At 41.1% G+C, this 17,513-nt stretch overlaps 1 non-coding gene across 1 annotated transcript; it reads right to left on the reverse strand.

The window, feature by feature from the left end:
* Positions 1-16,055: 16,055 nt before the first annotated feature.
* TRNAL-UAA (transfer RNA leucine (anticodon UAA)) lies at positions 16,056-16,139 on the reverse strand. The gene has a single exon. It is a non-coding gene; the product is annotated as a tRNA-Leu (tRNA).
* Between the last annotated feature and the right edge of the window lie 1,374 nt (positions 16,140-17,513).

Consider the following 17,513-nt stretch of genomic DNA (forward strand, 5'->3'; position numbering starts at 1 on the left):
GGTGGTAACAAATTCACTGCTGAACAGAGCCGATGTTTTTTGTGCTGTCGCACAGATGACAACATGGGAAACACCGGATGCTCAGGCCCCCCCATTCATTTGAATGGGGTCTGGGTTCGGGTTCAAGTTTGGGTACCTTTCTGGTTCCTGAAACAAACTTTTTAAAAAAGTTCGGCTGAACCAGCTGATCACGAACATCCACAAGTTCGACAATCACTAGAAATGTCATATAATGGCTATAAATTGGATTTGTTCCTCATTTACACATGATAGCTTATTCTGAAAAGATACCTGAAGCAATAGGTATACATTAAAGGCACTCACTCTATTTTTATATTTTTGCGGTTATATGATGAATTAATATATAAATTAGCCTTAGTCCTAAACACCACACAAATGCATATATGGACAGAGCAAAAAAAATACTTAAAATATATTCCTGCAATAGAAATAATGAGTCAGCAAAAATAATGCAAACGTTTATGTGCACCAAGCTGAATATAAATGTTATGAGTTCTACTCTGAAATTAGTATACTTTGTATAAAATGAAAACTTATAGCCACTAAATACACAGTCCATAAATGCTTCTTCTATGCTATGGGGAAGCTGGTGGGTCATCTGTTCAGCAGGCTGAGGAGGGAGTTGGCATTGTCACCAAAAGCAAGAGTTTATTAAATATTGTTGTTGAAAATGCATACTATTTTATCAGCAGGCTCATATTGCATGATGAAGAAGATATGAACACATGAAGAAAGAGTCTTACAAAAAGCCATGGAAATTCAAGACACCAGCTAAAATCTATCAGTAATTAGACAGCAATTCTGTCACTTGCTAAAAAATAATAGCAACTGGTCCAACTGATGGCCTATAAAAAAAGGTGTCTCTTTACCAAGTGCAACACAAGAAACAACTCATGATGGGTAAAACCAGTGAGCTGTCTCAAGACCTTTTCAACCATATTGTTGCAAAATATACTGATGGTATTTGTTACAAATGAATTTCTAAACTATTGAAAGCTCCGGTTAGCACTGGTGGGGCCATAATCCAAAAGTGGAAAGAACATCATTTCACCATAATCCAGCCATGACCAGTTTTCATCACAAGATTTTAGTCAGTGGAGTGAAAAGAAATATCAGAATAATTGTATAAGAGCCAAGGACCACCTGTGGAGAGCTACAGAAAACCTGGAATCAGCAGGAACAATTAGAAAACAAAGTAATGCATTCAACATCCATGACATGTACAGTATACACGCTCACCATGCAAGAGTCAACAACATTTAGACAAGCCTCTGAAATACTGGGAGAATATAATCTGGTTAGATTAAACCAAAATTTAACATGTTTGGAGGCAAAAAGGAACTACATATCTCCCAAAAACACCATACCAACAGTAAAGTTTGGAGGTAGGATCAACATGATATGATGCTGTTTCTCAGCATATGGACTAGCAAACTTTCTATGATTGAAGATTGAAGTAAGGATGAATGGACAAATACACTGTGACATTCTTGATAAAAATCTGCTGCCATCTATCAGGATGATGAAGATAAAAAGAGGGTGAACATTTCAGCAAGACAATGATCCCAAACACACAGCTAAGGAAACTCTCAATTGGTTCCAGAGAAAGAAAATAAAGCTGCTAGAATGGCCCAGTCAAACACCCGACCTAAATCCAATAGAAAATTTATTAAAGGAACTAAAACTCAGAGTTCATAGAAGGAACCCACAGGACCTTCAGGATTTGGAGAGTGTTTGCGTGGAAGAATGGAACAAAATCCCACCTGAGCAATGCCTGTGACTGGTTTCTCCGTACAGAAGGCATCTTGAAGCTGTTATCACCAACAAAGGTTTTTGTATGAAGTACTAAATACATTTCAGTAAGCATGTTCAATTATTTTCCCCATATCATTTCTCATTATTACACAAACTTTAAATTATGGAAAACTATGGTTTTATTTATTTTTTGACTGTGTATAATGGATTGGTTTTTACGACATCTGATGAGAATTTCATGTCAGGATCACTTTTAGAAATATATTTGCTTAAAAAACTGGTGATGTGTTCAATACTTATTTCACATTACCATAACCCTATTCATGCTGATGGTTCTGTTCTACATCACTTGACTTCTTTGTCATACTATTTCTGTTTTTATCTATACAAAATGTGTGAATTTAAAGATTCTGAGGGCTCTCAATTTTTCATAATTTGCATCTGTTGGTTAAAAGAGTGCTGCAACATAATTTTTCCTATATTGAAAAAAGCATAGGGTTATTTTTTTTTACAAATCTACAATGTTTGGGCTTTTAACGGGAACATAACACTGTTAATAGTGGACATTTTTGAAGTAGTTTTACAGATAAAAGGCATCAAATATGAAAGAAATAATCTAAGAATTTTAATGACTACAAGTAATGTTTGAAATCCACTTAAAAGTGGAATATTAAATAGTAAAATAAACCAGGGAGAAAATATGTTGCTGTGCACAATTACAAAGATCTCACTGTATTTATGGGAAATATATATATATGTTTCATCTCACAAAGTATGTAGGAAATACTTTAAACCTGATAACTTTTTAAGTGGCAGTTTCTAGTGATTTTAACTAATGACAGCCAGATGGTGCCAGTTAACATAAACCACAAAGTATTTTCTTAAAAAAAGGATAACTAATTTTATATCTTTAAGACATTTCCAGCTATATTTTTAACAGAGTCAAATAAGCTTTATTCTTATTTATGAAAAAGAATGTTTCCTGAGGATATTAATAAAATAGGTGATGTAAGACAATGCAATATAATTAAATTATATCTAAAGCCCCCTATTATATTTTAGCCTAATGAAATCCAAAAATAGTCAAACTGAATCATTTAGTATTTATATTCAAACTCTAATACTTGTAATGTAACTGATTGCATATAGATAAAGGGAACCTGTCACAGATTTTTGCTACTCTGAGAGTAGCATTATGTAGGGACAGAGACCCTGATTCCAGTGTTGTATCACTTAGTGTGTACTGGGTGCAGTTTTCTCTGTGAAGATCTAGCATAGCTGGGAAAGCTGAGCTGTATATAATCCTGCCCCCATACCACTGATTGGCAGCTTTGTGTGTATACTGTATATTGACAGCGGCTAATCAGTGATGGGAGTAAGGTTACACACAGTAGGTTGACCATTATGCCCTAGACACCTAGTCCTGCAGCGATTATCTCCTGCTCATACTAGGCTTAATAAAATCAGTGTTTTAAGTGTCACATCACTGGAATCAAAGTTTTTGCCCCTACATCATGCTGATCTCAGATTACGTAACAAAAACCTGCTGACATATTCCCTCTAAAGGAGTTTCACAATTGTAGCTAGATGACTTAAAGGGAAACTGTCACCCCCAAAATCGAAGGTGAGCTAAGCCCACCAGCATCAGGGGCTTATCTACAGGATTCTGTATATAAGCCCCCAATGTATCCTGAAAGATGAGAAAAAGAGGTTAGATTATACTCACCCAGGGGTGGTCCCGCGCGGTCCGGTTCTAGTCCGATGGGCGTCGCGGTCCGGTCCGGGGCCTCCCATCCTCTTATGATGACATCCTCTTCTTGTATTCACGCTGCGGCTCCAGCGCAGGCGTACTTTGTCAGAGCAAAGTACTGCAGGCCTCTCTGACCTTTCCTGGCGCCTGCGCACTGCAGTACTTTGCTTTGCCCTCAACAGGGCAGACAAAGTACGCCTGCGCTGGAGCTGCAGCGTGAATACAAGAAGAGGACGTCATCGTAAAAAGATGGAAGGCCCCGGACCGGACCACGACGCCCATCAAACCTGAACCGGACCAGAACCAGACCAGGACCGCCCCTGGGTGAGTATAATCTAACCTCTTTTTCTCATCTTTCAGGATACATCGAGGCTTATCTACAGCATTACAGAATGCTGTTGATAAGCCCATGATGCAGGTGGGCTTAGCTCACCTTTCGATTTAGGGGGTGACAGGTTCCCTTTAACAAAATATTGTATACTATACAGTAACTTACTGATTGGTGAAGAATGATGTGACTGATGAACTCTCCACTCATCCTGAAAATAAAGGGGTTGCAACACTAGTTTGGCAGATTGTTATACAAGACATGGGCAGGAACACAACTCTAGAAAATTTCTTAGGGGTCCTATTTTCACCAGCTGATAAAAAGCTTGAGTGACACTGTAATGTTCATTGCTGGTTCCCAGTAATTTGCTGCTGTAAACGTGTCACGTGACATGATTTTACTGCATGCACAACAATCATGGTTTTCTTTAGCACAGCACATGTAAACAGGTGATGTGCTGCCGATAACATGTACATGCTGTATATGGAGACTGTGTGATCGCCATAGTGATCATTCTGTCTGATTCATTGCTGGCAGGCTTGTGTTAAAAAGCAAATAACGAGTGTCCGACGTCTTGAGTACAGTGGATGGCAGATCATTACTGGCCATATTGGCAGGTGTAAGTGAGCCATTAAAACCTTTGTCCTATCCTTATCTCAACTCATGAGGGGCCTACAGTTCTGACCGATACCACTCATTATGCTATGACATACACTAATAGCATGACATAAAATTAAAGAAGCACTCAAACCGTTTTTATCCTCTTAATATATTGCAGTAATCATATTATATAGCACTGTGTACTTACAATTGCTCATTTTTCCCTTCTACTCAGTTAGTTTTTTTTCCACTTGGTCTATGACATCACATGATTAAAAACTGACTAGCTGAATCATTCTAACCTCAATCTAGAAACAGGAGGTTAATTTTCCCTCTATGAGTCATCCCCTTCTTCAACTCCTGACCCAACTGATCCCTCCTCCCTCCTGCCAGGTAATTTAGAATTGTAGAATTGTAATTCTTGTGATGACTCATGCAGGAAAAAGAAACGTCCTGTTTCTACATAGAGCTTAGGATTCAACCAGTCAGTTTTTAGTAATGTGATGTCATAGCTCTAACTGAAAAGAAAAGCATTAACTGGGTAGAAGGGCAAAATTATCAATTGTAAGTACACGGTGCCAGACAATATGATAATTGGAATTTGTTAGGATACAAAATTTGGGGGTGCTTCTTTAAATCTAATAATATCCCAGTAATAACTAATTGAACCATCATTCAGAAAAATTAATTTATTACAAATGTTTCTGACAGTTTAAAATATCTCTTCTAAATTCTTGTTGTTGAACGTTAATCTTGCTTGTTAATAAGTTTTACCACAAGAAAGAAAAAGTCACCAGAACACTTTTAGAACACTCTGCAATGACCAACGCAAATCCCAAAACATATACACCATAGTAAGGAAATATCTATTTTTTAAGTATACCATTTCTAAGGACTCCCTCACTCTGAAAAGAGAAATTGACAGATTGAGAACATTGGTTGCATGGGGAATGTTTCTAAGATTTTATAAGTATCTGGCATGGAGATGTTACTTTCAGGGCGTAGCTACAACTCATATTGAAAATCACAAAGCATTTTGAAATATCATCCAATGAAGTCATTGTCTCTGTAGCCTCAGCTATGGATAGAATTCTTTTCTTTAGCACTCCCATTTACATGTTGAAAATCTTTTCGGACACACTGCAGAATTAAAGAATTTATTCTGCTGTGAAGTTCCACTGGAAATGTCACGGACTTTAACCACTATATTGACATAGTTGATATCCACTGCATAATTTGAATAAGAATCAATATCAATGTTATCATTAATTTCTCTATATGCTGCAACAATCTTAAAAGTTATCATCGATCCTGTGTTACCTTTCCTAACCATCTGACCACTGTCCGGGAGGAATTGAATGGCGCACTGATTATACATGCGGCATTCTGCTACATTCAAAGTTTACGACACTGACAATAATACCCAAGCTCCATTTAACTCCTTCTGGCCATAGTCTCAGGTGAGAATGAAGGTGGGACACTGATTCCTTGCTCTGACAGTGGCTGGGGGTCCAAAGCCCATGCCAATTTCACAGTTATTCGGTAAGTATGTGAACATTTGTTCCAACTCGATTACTAATTTTACATGCAGTGTTCAATTTCATTTCAATATCGACATAGCGGAAATGACGTTTTGTACAGTTCATACTGAAATCAATGGCAGAGAAAATCTATTTCTAACCACTCCTTGTTGCGGCCAATTGTTACTCACCTCTCCTGGATCCAGGGCCAAGTGTTCTATCTTCTTTCTCTTTCTGCCCCTCTGTATGCTGGGTTGCCATGGCATCCTAAAAAAATAAAAATAAAGATTATTATTCTTATTATCCGGACACACTCCTGTGATGGCAATCACCAGGGCCAGTTAGTAGTTGGCATCCACCACTATTGTAGTTAATACTGCGCTACTCTGATCAGGACACATTCAGATTCTGTTATCATGCCTCCTGACATACCCAGCATCCCTATCTTGCCACAGCAGAGTCCTGACATAGTCAGCTGTGCCAGCGTTTCACAATGTGTCTCCAGACATACCAACCTCTGCTATGCCTCTTGACATACCACCTCTGCTATGTTGCTGAGCTCTATTACACTGTCACATTGTCACCTCAGCTGCCTTGCTGGACTCCATAGCCATTGAGGGCCCCTTATATAACCAGCTTTGCGATATTGTTGCTATGTGCTTACAGGTATTTTCAGCTCTGCTGCTTTGCTGGACTGTTCTACATAGCCATTGAATACCTACTGACATACACAGCTATGCTACATAATCGGACTCTACTATAGTGATACTGTGTGTGCCTCCTGACATACTCAGCTTACTACTGAACTTTGCTACATTGGCACAGTGGGCCTGCTGACTTACTCGACTGCTACAACACTCAACTCTACTTAAGGCCTCATTCAGGCATCACATACATGTTCTATCTGTGTGTTTATTTATGGATAGAACACCTACCCGTTATAGTCTATGGGGCTGTTCATGTGTCCATGTTTTTTTGCAGACTGAGTGGTCCACAAAAAATCAAGGAGACATGCCCATTTTTGTTCCATTTCAAAGATGAAAAAGACCTAAGTCTATGGGTCTGTGAAAATTTCAGACAGCACATTGATGGCATTAAATGGTAGAAAAAATCATGGAATACTTACTGATGGTAAAAACTGCCATGCTAACCAAACTGCATGGAAAGTTGGATTCCAAAACACTGATGAACAACAGTTCATGTTTTTACGTATGACCTCCTGTTCTACTCAGCTCTGCAATGACTGCTCTACTTCTCCAGTTGACTTTCCACCTCTACAGTCTCCATGGTTCCCACCAGACTGCCCTGATGTCTTATGGACTAGGTGAGACATAACACTATTATAAAGAGCAAGTTCACTGTATTAACTCATAATTCCTTCCTTCCACAATTTTGCAGTAGATTTAGCCTCCCCAGAAAAGTTCATTCTAGGGTTAAAGTCTTCATCAAGTAATGTAGAAGAGATCACAATTCATTAGAGGTAGTTTGAAATGATACTATCATCTGACATGGTTCAAGATCACAGACTGCACTAGTGCACCATGGCAACTTACAAATGTTAAGGTACCGTCACACTCAGCAACTTTCCAACGATCACGACCAGCGATATGACCTGGCCGTGATCGTTGGAAAGTCCTTGTGTGGTTGCTGGAGAGCTGTCACACAGACAGCTCTCCAGCGACCAACGATGCCGAAGTCCCCGGATAACCAGGGTAAACATCAGGTTACTAAGCGCAGGGCCGCGCTTAGTAACCCGATGTTTACCCTGGTTACCATTGTAAATGTAAAAAAAAAACACTACATACTTACATTCCGGTGTCTGTCACATCCCTCGCCGTCAGCTTCCCGCACTGACTGTGAGTGCCGGCCGGCCGTAAAGCAGAGCACAGCGGTGACATCACCGCTGTGCTTTACGGCTGGAGCTCACAGTCAGTGCGGGAAGCTGACGCCGGAGGACGTGACAGACACCGGAATGTAAGTATGTAGTGTTTTTTTTTTTTTACATTTACAATGGTAACCAGGGTAAACATCGGGTTACTAAGCACGGCCCTGCGCTTAGTAACCCGATGTTTACCCTGGTTACCGGTGAACACATCGCTGGATCGGCATCACACACGCCAATTCAGCGATGTCAGCGGGTGATCCAGCAATGAAATAAAGTTCTGGCCTTCTAGCTCCGACCAGCGATGGCACAGCAGGATCCAGATCGCTGCTGCGTGTCAAACACAACGATATCGCTATCCAGGACGCTGCAACGTCACGGATCGCTATCGTTATCGTTGTAATGTTGTTCAGTGTGAAGGTAACTTTAGTAGAAGTTTGGCATTTGCTTGTTAGAATGACCTTACAATTACAATATTTGTTTCCAGATTAGGTGACTGTGTGTATAAGACAACATTGTGATTCTTCAAGAAAGGTCAACGATGTAAAATCTGACACTTCTGATATGTAACTACACAAACAATTGCACACCTTCTTAACTTTCATCATGGTAAATCACTTTGTTTGCAAAAAGTAAGCTAAGTGTATTTCCCTCTATACGTGCATGAAGAACTTTTTTAAAAGTTAAAAAGAATATTTTTAAAAGTTGCCATGCCATGCTAGCAAAATGAGAGTATACTTACCATCAGCGTCAGACTGGAGCACCTTGGGCCCACCAGAGTGGGGCCCACTATGTAGCTACATAGAATAAAATACAAGACCACCGATTGTGTGGTAAAACACGCTATTATCAGGGTATAATATAAGATAGTGCATATCTTAATTATGTAGCAGGGGTTGTGGTAGCCCCCCTCATAGAATATAATGTAGCCCCCTCATATAATATAAAGTAATCCCTCTCACAGAGTATAATGCAGCACCCCAAAAAATATAATGCAACCCCTCATAAGGTACAATGAAGCCCTCCTAGAATATAATGTAGCCTTCTTGTTACACCCGGTCCTGTTCCTGTACCTTCGCGGGGTCCCGCTCTGTGCCGATTCCACACCGTCCTGACATGGCTTTTGCTTCCCCCTCCTCTGCTTCCTGGCATGCAGCCAGCAGGATCTTGGGCCAAGTGCTTAGGTCGCAAGAGCGCTCGCTCCCGGTCTCTTAAAAAGACAGTGCGCATTTTCCAAAAAGTGCTTCTGACCAATGGTGTGTTAATGATCACTATTTCTGGCCCCTCCACCATAGGGAGGGTGCCACAGCAACAAGTATCCGCTGTTGCTAACTTCCGGTTCGTGCTAGCATGTGCTTCTGTCTCTGAAGTTCTTTGCCAGTACTCTGCTCATACTGTTTGTCTCCACAGACTATCAGCTACCTGTTATCTGGCTCTCCAGGACGACCTTTGATCTGCCTACTCCAGTGCTGTCTCGTCCCAGCATTCAGTTTCCCTCATATCTGGACAATGTCCGTATCACCGATACCAGCTTTTACCTGTACACCCGAAACCCGTACTTATATTTGGTATTGTCGCGTCCGTAGCGACCCGCTCTATAAAACTATCCCACCAGTTAATCCCTTCAGTGAACACCGCAAAAAAATAAATAAAAACGAGGCAAAAAACAATGCTTTATCATCATACTGCTGAATAAAAAGTGCAATAAAATGTGATCAAAAAGACGGATATAAATAAACATGGTACCGCTGAATACGACATCTTGTCCCGCAAAAAAGAAGCTGCGATACAGCGTCATCAGCAGAAAAATAAAAAAGTTATAGCTCTCATAATAAAGCGATGCAAAAAACAATTATTTTTTATATAAAATAGTTTTTATTGTGTAAAAGCACCAAAACATAAAAAAATGATATAAATGAGGTATCGTACTGACCTGAAGACTAAAGCTGCTTTATCACTTTTACCATACGCGGACGATATAAAAGCCCCCTAAAAGAAATTGCTGGTTTTTGTTCATTCTGCCTCACAAAAATCGGAATAAAAAGCGATCAAACAATGTCATGTGCACGAAAATGGTACCAATAAAAACGTCAACTCATAACACAAAAAACACGACCTCACAAGACTCTGTGGGCCAAAATATGGATAAATTATAGCTCTTAAAATGTGGTGATGCAAAAACTATCTTTGGTAATAAAAAGCGTCTCTTAGCATGTTACAGCTGCCAAACAGAAAAACACGCTATAAAAACCTGCTATAAATAGTAAATCAAACCCTCCTTTATCACCCCCTTAGTTAGGGAAAAAATAATACAATTAAAAAATGTATTGATTTCCATTTAGGGTTAGGGTTGGGGCTAAAGTTAGGGTTACGGTTGGGGTTAAAGTCAGGGTTAGGTCTGGGGCTAAAGTTAGGGTTAGGGTTGGGGCTAAAGTTAGGGTTTGGATTATGTTTATGGTTGGGGTTAGGGTTGGGATTAGGGTTCGGGGTGTGGTTAGGGTTATGGTTAGGGTTGAGATTAGGGCTGGTATTATGGTTAGGGGTGTGTTGGAGTAGGGGTGTGGTCAGGGTTATGGTTAGGGTTGGGATTAGGGGTGTGGTAAGGGTTACGGTTGGGATTAGGTTTAGGGGTGCATTGGGGTTAGGGTTGGAGTTAGAATTGGGGTGGTTTCCACTGTTTAGGCACATCAGGGGCTCTCCAAACGTGACATGGCATCCAATCTCAATTCCAGCCAATTCTGCGTTGAAAAAGTAAAATGGTGCTCCTTCCTTTCCGAGCTCTGCCGTGCGCCCAGACAGTAGTTCCCCCCACATATGGGGTATCAGAGTACTCAGGACAAATTGGACAACAACTTTTGCAGTCCAATTTCTCCTGTTACCCTTGTGAAAATAAAAATTTTGGGGCTAAAATATCATTTTGTGAAAAAAAGTTTTCTTTTATTTTCACGGCTCTAAACGCTATAAACATTAGCAAAACCCTTAGGGGCTCAAAGTTCTCACAACACATCTAGATAAGTTCCTTGGGGGGGTCTAGTTTCCAATATGGGGTCACTTGTGGGGATTTCTACTGTTTAGGTACATCAGGGGCTCTGCAAAGGCAACGTGACGCCCTCAGACCATTCCATCAAAATCTGCATTCCAAAACAGCGCTCCTTCCCTTCCGTGCTCTGCCATGTGCCCAAACAGTGGTTCACCCCCACATATCAGGTATCAGCGTACTCAGGACAAATTGCACAACAACTTTTGGGGTCCAATTTCTCCTGTTACCATTGGAAAAATAAAAAAATTGCCGGCTAAAAGATCATTTTGTGGAAAACAAAGTGAAACAATTTGGGGTTCAAAGTGCTCACCACACATCTAGATAAGTTCCTTAGGGGGTCTACTTTCCAAAATGGGGTCACTTGTGGGGGGTTTCCACTGTTTAGGCACATCAGGGGCTCTCCAAACGTGACATGGTGTCCGATCTCAATTCCTGCCAATTTTGCATTGAAAAATCAAACTGCGCTCCTTCCCTTCTGAGCTCTGCCATGCGCCCAAACAGTGGTTTATCCCCACATTTCAGGTATCAACGTACTCAGGGCAAATTGCACAACAATGTTTGGGTTACAATTTCTCCTGGTACCCTTGGGAAAATAACAAATTTGGGTCGAGAAGATCACTTTTTGTAAAAAAATATGATTTTTTTATGGCTCTACATTATAAACTTATGTGAAGCACTTGGGGGTTCAAATGCTCACCACACATGTAGATTAGTTCCTTTAGGGGTCTACTTTCCAAAATGGTGTCACTTGTGAGGGGTTTCCACTGTTTATGCACATCAGGGGCTCTCCAAATGCGACATGGTGTCCGATCTCAATTACAGCCAATTTTGCATTGAAAAGTCAAACGGCGCTCCTTCCCTTCCAAGCTCTGCCATGTGCCCAAACAGTGGTTTACCCCCACATATGGGGTATCAGTGTACTCAGGACAAATTGCACGACTATTGTGGTCCAATTTCTCCTGTTTCCCTTGGTAAAATAAAGCAACTTGGATTTCCCAGAGGAGCATTGCGGCTGTAAGTCTCCTCACCTCGACATGCTTACCATGTCACTCTCCGCAAGGAGAAACGATACTTCTTGGATCCCGGTCAGACGCCTCTCAATCAGCCAAACCACTTTGCACTGACGAGGGGCAGTACTCCGAAACACAGTGTCTGCAAATTGAGATTCTGGTTTGGCTATTATCCTAAGTCATTTGACAAGGCTCGTTAAAGGGTCGACATTGACTGTTAGGATTGCTATTTCCAATAGGTGGCACTAGAGTTCTAGTCCTCTTCCTCTCTGAAGAGACAATTTGCATATTTCCCAGAGGAGCATTGCGGCTTTAAGTCTCCTCACCTCGACATGCTTATCATGTCACTCTCCGCAAGGAGAAATGATACTTCTTGGATCCCGGTCAGATGCCTCTCAATCAGCCAAACCAGATCTCCACTGTGCACTGACGAGGGGCAGTACCCCGAAACACAGTGTCTGAAAATTGAGATTCTGATTTGGCTATTATCCTAAGTCATGTGGCAAGGCTCATTAAAGGGCCGTCATTGACTGTTAGGATTGCTACTTCCAATAGGTGGCACTAGGGTTCTAGTCCTCTTCCTCTCTGAAGAGACAATGTGAAAAAAAGTTAAATGTTCATTTTTTTTTAAACATTCCAAACATTCCTGTGAAGCATCTGAAGGGTTATTAAAAACTTATTGACTGTGGTTTTGAGTATCTTGCAGGTGCAGTTTTTAGAATGGTGTCATTTTAGGCATTTTCTGTCATATAGGCCCCTCAAAGTCACTTCAAGTGTGAGGTGGTTCTTAAAAAAATGGTTTTGGAAATTTTGTTGTAAAAATGAGAAATCGCTGGTCAAATTTTAACCCTTATAACTTGCTAACAAAAAAATTATGTTTCCAAAATTGTGATAATGTAAAGCAGAAATGTGGGTCATGATATTTATTAACTATTTTGTATGATATGACTCTCGAATTTAAGGGCATGAAAACTAAAAGTTACAAAATTGCAAAATTTTCAATATTTTTGCCAAATTTCCATTTTTTTCACAAATAAACGCAAGTCATATAGAAGTAATTTTACCACTATCATAAAGTACAATATGTCACGAGAAAACAATCTCAGAATCACCAGGATCCGTTGAAGCGATTCAGAGTAATGACCTCATAAAATGACAGTGGTCAGAATTGAAAAAAATGGCCTGGTAAGGAAGTTGAAAACAGGCTTCGGGGTGAAGGGGTTAAGCCACTCTGCGGAGAGCTCAAGCACACAGTTTATGCTAGACAGCCCGGAATTTTCAGGAACTGGAGGCTTTTTGCCAAGAAGAGTGGGCAGCCTTACCACCTGAGAAAATAAAGAACCTCATCCACAACTACCACAAAAGACTTCAAGCTGTCATTGATATTAGAGGGGGCGATTCACGGTAATACTAAAAATAATAATAATAATTTTATATCTATAGCGCCAACATATTCCGCAACACTTTAATTTTTAGAGGGGACTTTTACCGACAATAAAAGACATTACAGCATAACAATAATCACATAAATCAACAGATGACAAGAGGAATGAGGGCCCTGCTCACAAGCTTACAAACTATGAGAAATTGTAGAGACATGAAAGGTGGATGGTAACAATTGTTTTCATTGTTCTGACCAGCAATAGTGTAATGCTGCATGAACCAGCTATCAGCTAGTTTCAGATGGCCAGTAGATTGAATATTTACTTCAAATATTCAACTTTGTCTTAAGGTACCGTCACATTAAGCGACGCTGCAGCGATCTAGATAACGATCCCGAATGCTGCAGCGTCGCTGCGAAGTCCCCCGGTGACCAGGGTAAACATCGGGTTACTAACTCTCTGCACTAAGCGCCGGCCGGAAAGCAGAGCACAGCGGTGACGTCACCTGCTGTGCTTTCCGGCCGCTGCGCTTACACAGTGCAGAGAAGCAGAGCGCCGGAGAGGACAGACACCGGAATGTAAGTATGTAGTGTTTGTTTTTTTTTATGTTTACGCTGGTAACCAGGGTAAACATCGGGTTACTAAGCGCGGCCCTGCTCTTAGTAACCCGATGTTTACCCTGGTTACCAGTGAAGACATTGCTGAATCGGCGTCGCACACGCCGATTCAGCGATGTCTGCGGGAGTCCAGCGACGAAATAAAGTTCTGGACTTTCTGCGCCGACCAACGATGGCACAGCAGGATCCTGATCGCTGCTGCCTGTCAAACTCAACGATATCGCTAGCCAGGACGCTGCAACGTCACGGATCGCTAGCAATATCGTTCGTGTGAAGGTACCTTTAATCTCTACATTTTCCTCAATTTTTAAGTTTGGAACTTACTGTAACATCATGCTGTAATGTACTAGATATTCATGTCATAATAGAGAAAATAAACATAACATGGAAATAGTCAGGGGTGTTGAAAGGTTAATTCTGCACTATTTGGCAACAAGAACTTTTCTTTTGCTGAAACATTACTCCATTTTCAGAAATCTTGTAGAATTTCAAGTATAAAATCATACCAGGAGTGGGGTTCGAATCCACAAGGATACATACCTATTGGACATTAAGTCCAACGCCTTAACCATTCGGCCATCCTGGTGAATGCACATGAATTTTTTCGATTTCTTAGGCAGCTAGTGTTTATTGAATGTGTGCTCTCTTACGAAGTTTGCACTAAAAGATTTTTTTTTAAAGGGACACTGTCACCTGAATTTGGAGGGAACAATCTTCAGCCATGGAGGCGGGGTTTGGGGTTTTTTGATTCACCCTTTTCTTACCCGCTGGCTGCATGCTGGCTGCAATATTGGATTGAAGTTCATTCTCTGTCCTCCATAGTACACGTCTGCGCAAGGCAAGATTGCACTGTGCAGGCATGTACTACGGAGGACAGAGAACGAACTTCAATAAAATATTGCAGCCAGCATGCAGCCAGCGGGTAAGGAAAGGGTGAATCAAACACCCGAAAACCCCGCCTCCATGGCTGAAGATTGTTCCCTCCAAATTCAGGTGACAGAGTCCCTTTAAGCCACTTATCAAGAGCATTAGACAGACATTTACTGGGGACCTTACTGTTGACTGTAAATTTCATCCAGAAAAAAATATTTTTCCGCTAAACGTAGACTTTCATTTTTGATTATATGTTTAGTGTGGTGAGCAAGAGTGAATATTGGAATAAAATTCCATCAAGATTTGCCAACAACATTATGCACAAAGTTCTAGTTTCTTTAGACAGTTTAACCTCTCCAAAAAAGATCATATATGAGCCGGATGGGCCGAATTTTCTCACGCATATTTTACATTTCATGACATCCTGCGCACACTGGCCATCTTTTTTTCTGGATTAACCCCCCCCCAGTAAATAATGTCTTTTGACAATGGATTATGCTATATGTCTGAATTTCTCATATTATTTTAACATCAAATGTTTCTTTGGGACTGTAGTTTGAATATTTACATAAAATATTCAACTTTTCTTTAATCCCTAAATTTTCCTCAATTTTTAAGTTTACTTCTTACTGTAATATCATGCTCTAATGTATTAGAGATTCATCTCATAATGGAAAAAAATGAACATAACAGCGATATTCAAGGGTTAACTCTGAGAAACCTTGCTGAATTTCAAGTATAAAACTCATACCAGGAGTCGGGTTCGACTCACGCGGATACATATCCATTAGATCTTAAAGGGAACCTGTCACCTGAATTTGGCGGGACCAATTTTCGGTCTTATGGGCGGAGTTTTCAGGTGTTTGATTCACCCTTTCCTTACCCGCTGGCTGCATGCTGGCCGCAATATTGGATTGAAGTTCATTCTCTGTCCTCCGTACTACACGCCTGCGCAAGGCAAGATAATATCATGTAATATCATGCTCTACTGTATTAGAGATTCATCTCATAATGGAAAAAATAAACATAACAGCGATATTCAAGGGTTAAATCTGTGCTATCTGGAAGCAAGAACTTTTCTTTTGCTCAAACATTACTCCATTTTCAAAAACCTTGTAGATTTTCAAGTATAAAACTCATACCAGAAGTGGGCTTCAAACCCCCTCAATTTTTAAGTTTGGAACTTACTGTAATATCATGCTCTAATGTATTAGAGATTCATCTCATAATGGAAAAAATAAACATAACAGCGATATTCAAGGGTTAAATCTGTGCTATCTGGCAGAGTGGGGTTCGAGCCCACGCGGATACATATCCATTGGATCTTAAGTCCAATGCCTTAACCACTCGGCCATCCTCATGAATGCACACAAGTTTTTGGATTTCGCAGGCAGCTAGTGTTTATTGAATGTGTGCTCTGTTACGAAGTTTGCACTAACAGATTTTTTTAAGCCACTTATCAAGAGCATTAGACAGACCTTTACGGGGAACTAGGGTTGAGCGACTTTTACTTTTTTAGGATTGAGTTGGGTTTTGCGGAACCTGACTTTCTCAAAAGTCGGGTTGAGTGAAATCGTCCGATTATCGCGAAAAGTCGGGTATCGACCGAAACATGAAACCCAATGCAAGTCAATCGGAAAGCATAGTTGGCAGTGAGTGGAGGCCAGGAAAACACCTACAGTGCCCATTTTAATGGCAAAAACATCCATTCTTGTTACTGAAGCTTGTCAATCTTAATTTACCTTATAATATTAGTTAGGCATTGGAAATTGGGGTCATTTGGCTAAAGCTGTGGGGGGGTAGGGCTGGTTCAAGTTTTTAGTGGGCCCAGGAAACGTGCCCTGTGAAGATTCTCTGGTTCCGGCGCCGGGAACAGGTGGTCTTGTCACCACAAGTATGCAATATATAAAGTCCCAGCCACGTTTCGACTAGACTGACGGTGGTGGAGCAGGGAGAGGTAAGTATTTCAACTTTGCAAATGCTGTGATCCTGAGCAAGCAGGGGGGCCCACTCGTTCGCATTGGCACTGGCACAGGGCCCCTCAAAGTACGGCGGTGTGTTTGCACGGCAGGGTGCCTCCCACCGGCAGCGACACTTTTGCGTACTATGAGGGGCCCTGTGCCAGTGACATCGCCAATGAGTATGTCCCCCCACCTGATGAAGGAACCTGCACTTTCATCTGCACCTTCCTCTTTGTCCCCGTGTAAGGTGGTATAGTATGCGGGAAGGGGAACCTGACTTTCAGCAGGGTCACATTCTGGCTGTGTAGCGTGCAAGGGGAATGTAGTGGTCTGGGTCAATGTACCAGCAGACTCATCTAGCACTGGCTGGGCAATGGGCAGGATGAGGAGGAAACACAGATATAGGCCCAAATAATAAAATGGGCTAAATGCAGTTCAAAATTGGTAACAGGACTAACCAGGCGGCATTGCATGGTTCAGTGGAGGACAACTGTAATGAGAGGCTGACACAGTGAGCAGGCCCAGATAAGTAAGTAGGCTAAATGCAGTTCAAAATTGGTAACAGTAGTAAACAGGCGGCACTGCTTTGTTCAGTAGAGAACAGCAAGAAGCGGCAGACACCGTTAGTAGGCCCCAACCAAACTAGTAGGCCAAATGCAGTTTAAAATTTGTAAATATCGGCCTAAAGCCTGAAGATTGAAGGTCAGCTTTGTTCAGTGGAGGAGAAAAGCAAGGAGCGGCAGACACCGTTAGTAGGCCCAACCAAACTAGTAG

This window comes from Ranitomeya imitator, chromosome 5 (genome assembly GCF_032444005.1).
Source record: "Ranitomeya imitator isolate aRanImi1 chromosome 5, aRanImi1.pri, whole genome shotgun sequence".
NCBI classification, from domain to species: Eukaryota; Metazoa; Chordata; class Amphibia; order Anura; family Dendrobatidae; genus Ranitomeya; species Ranitomeya imitator.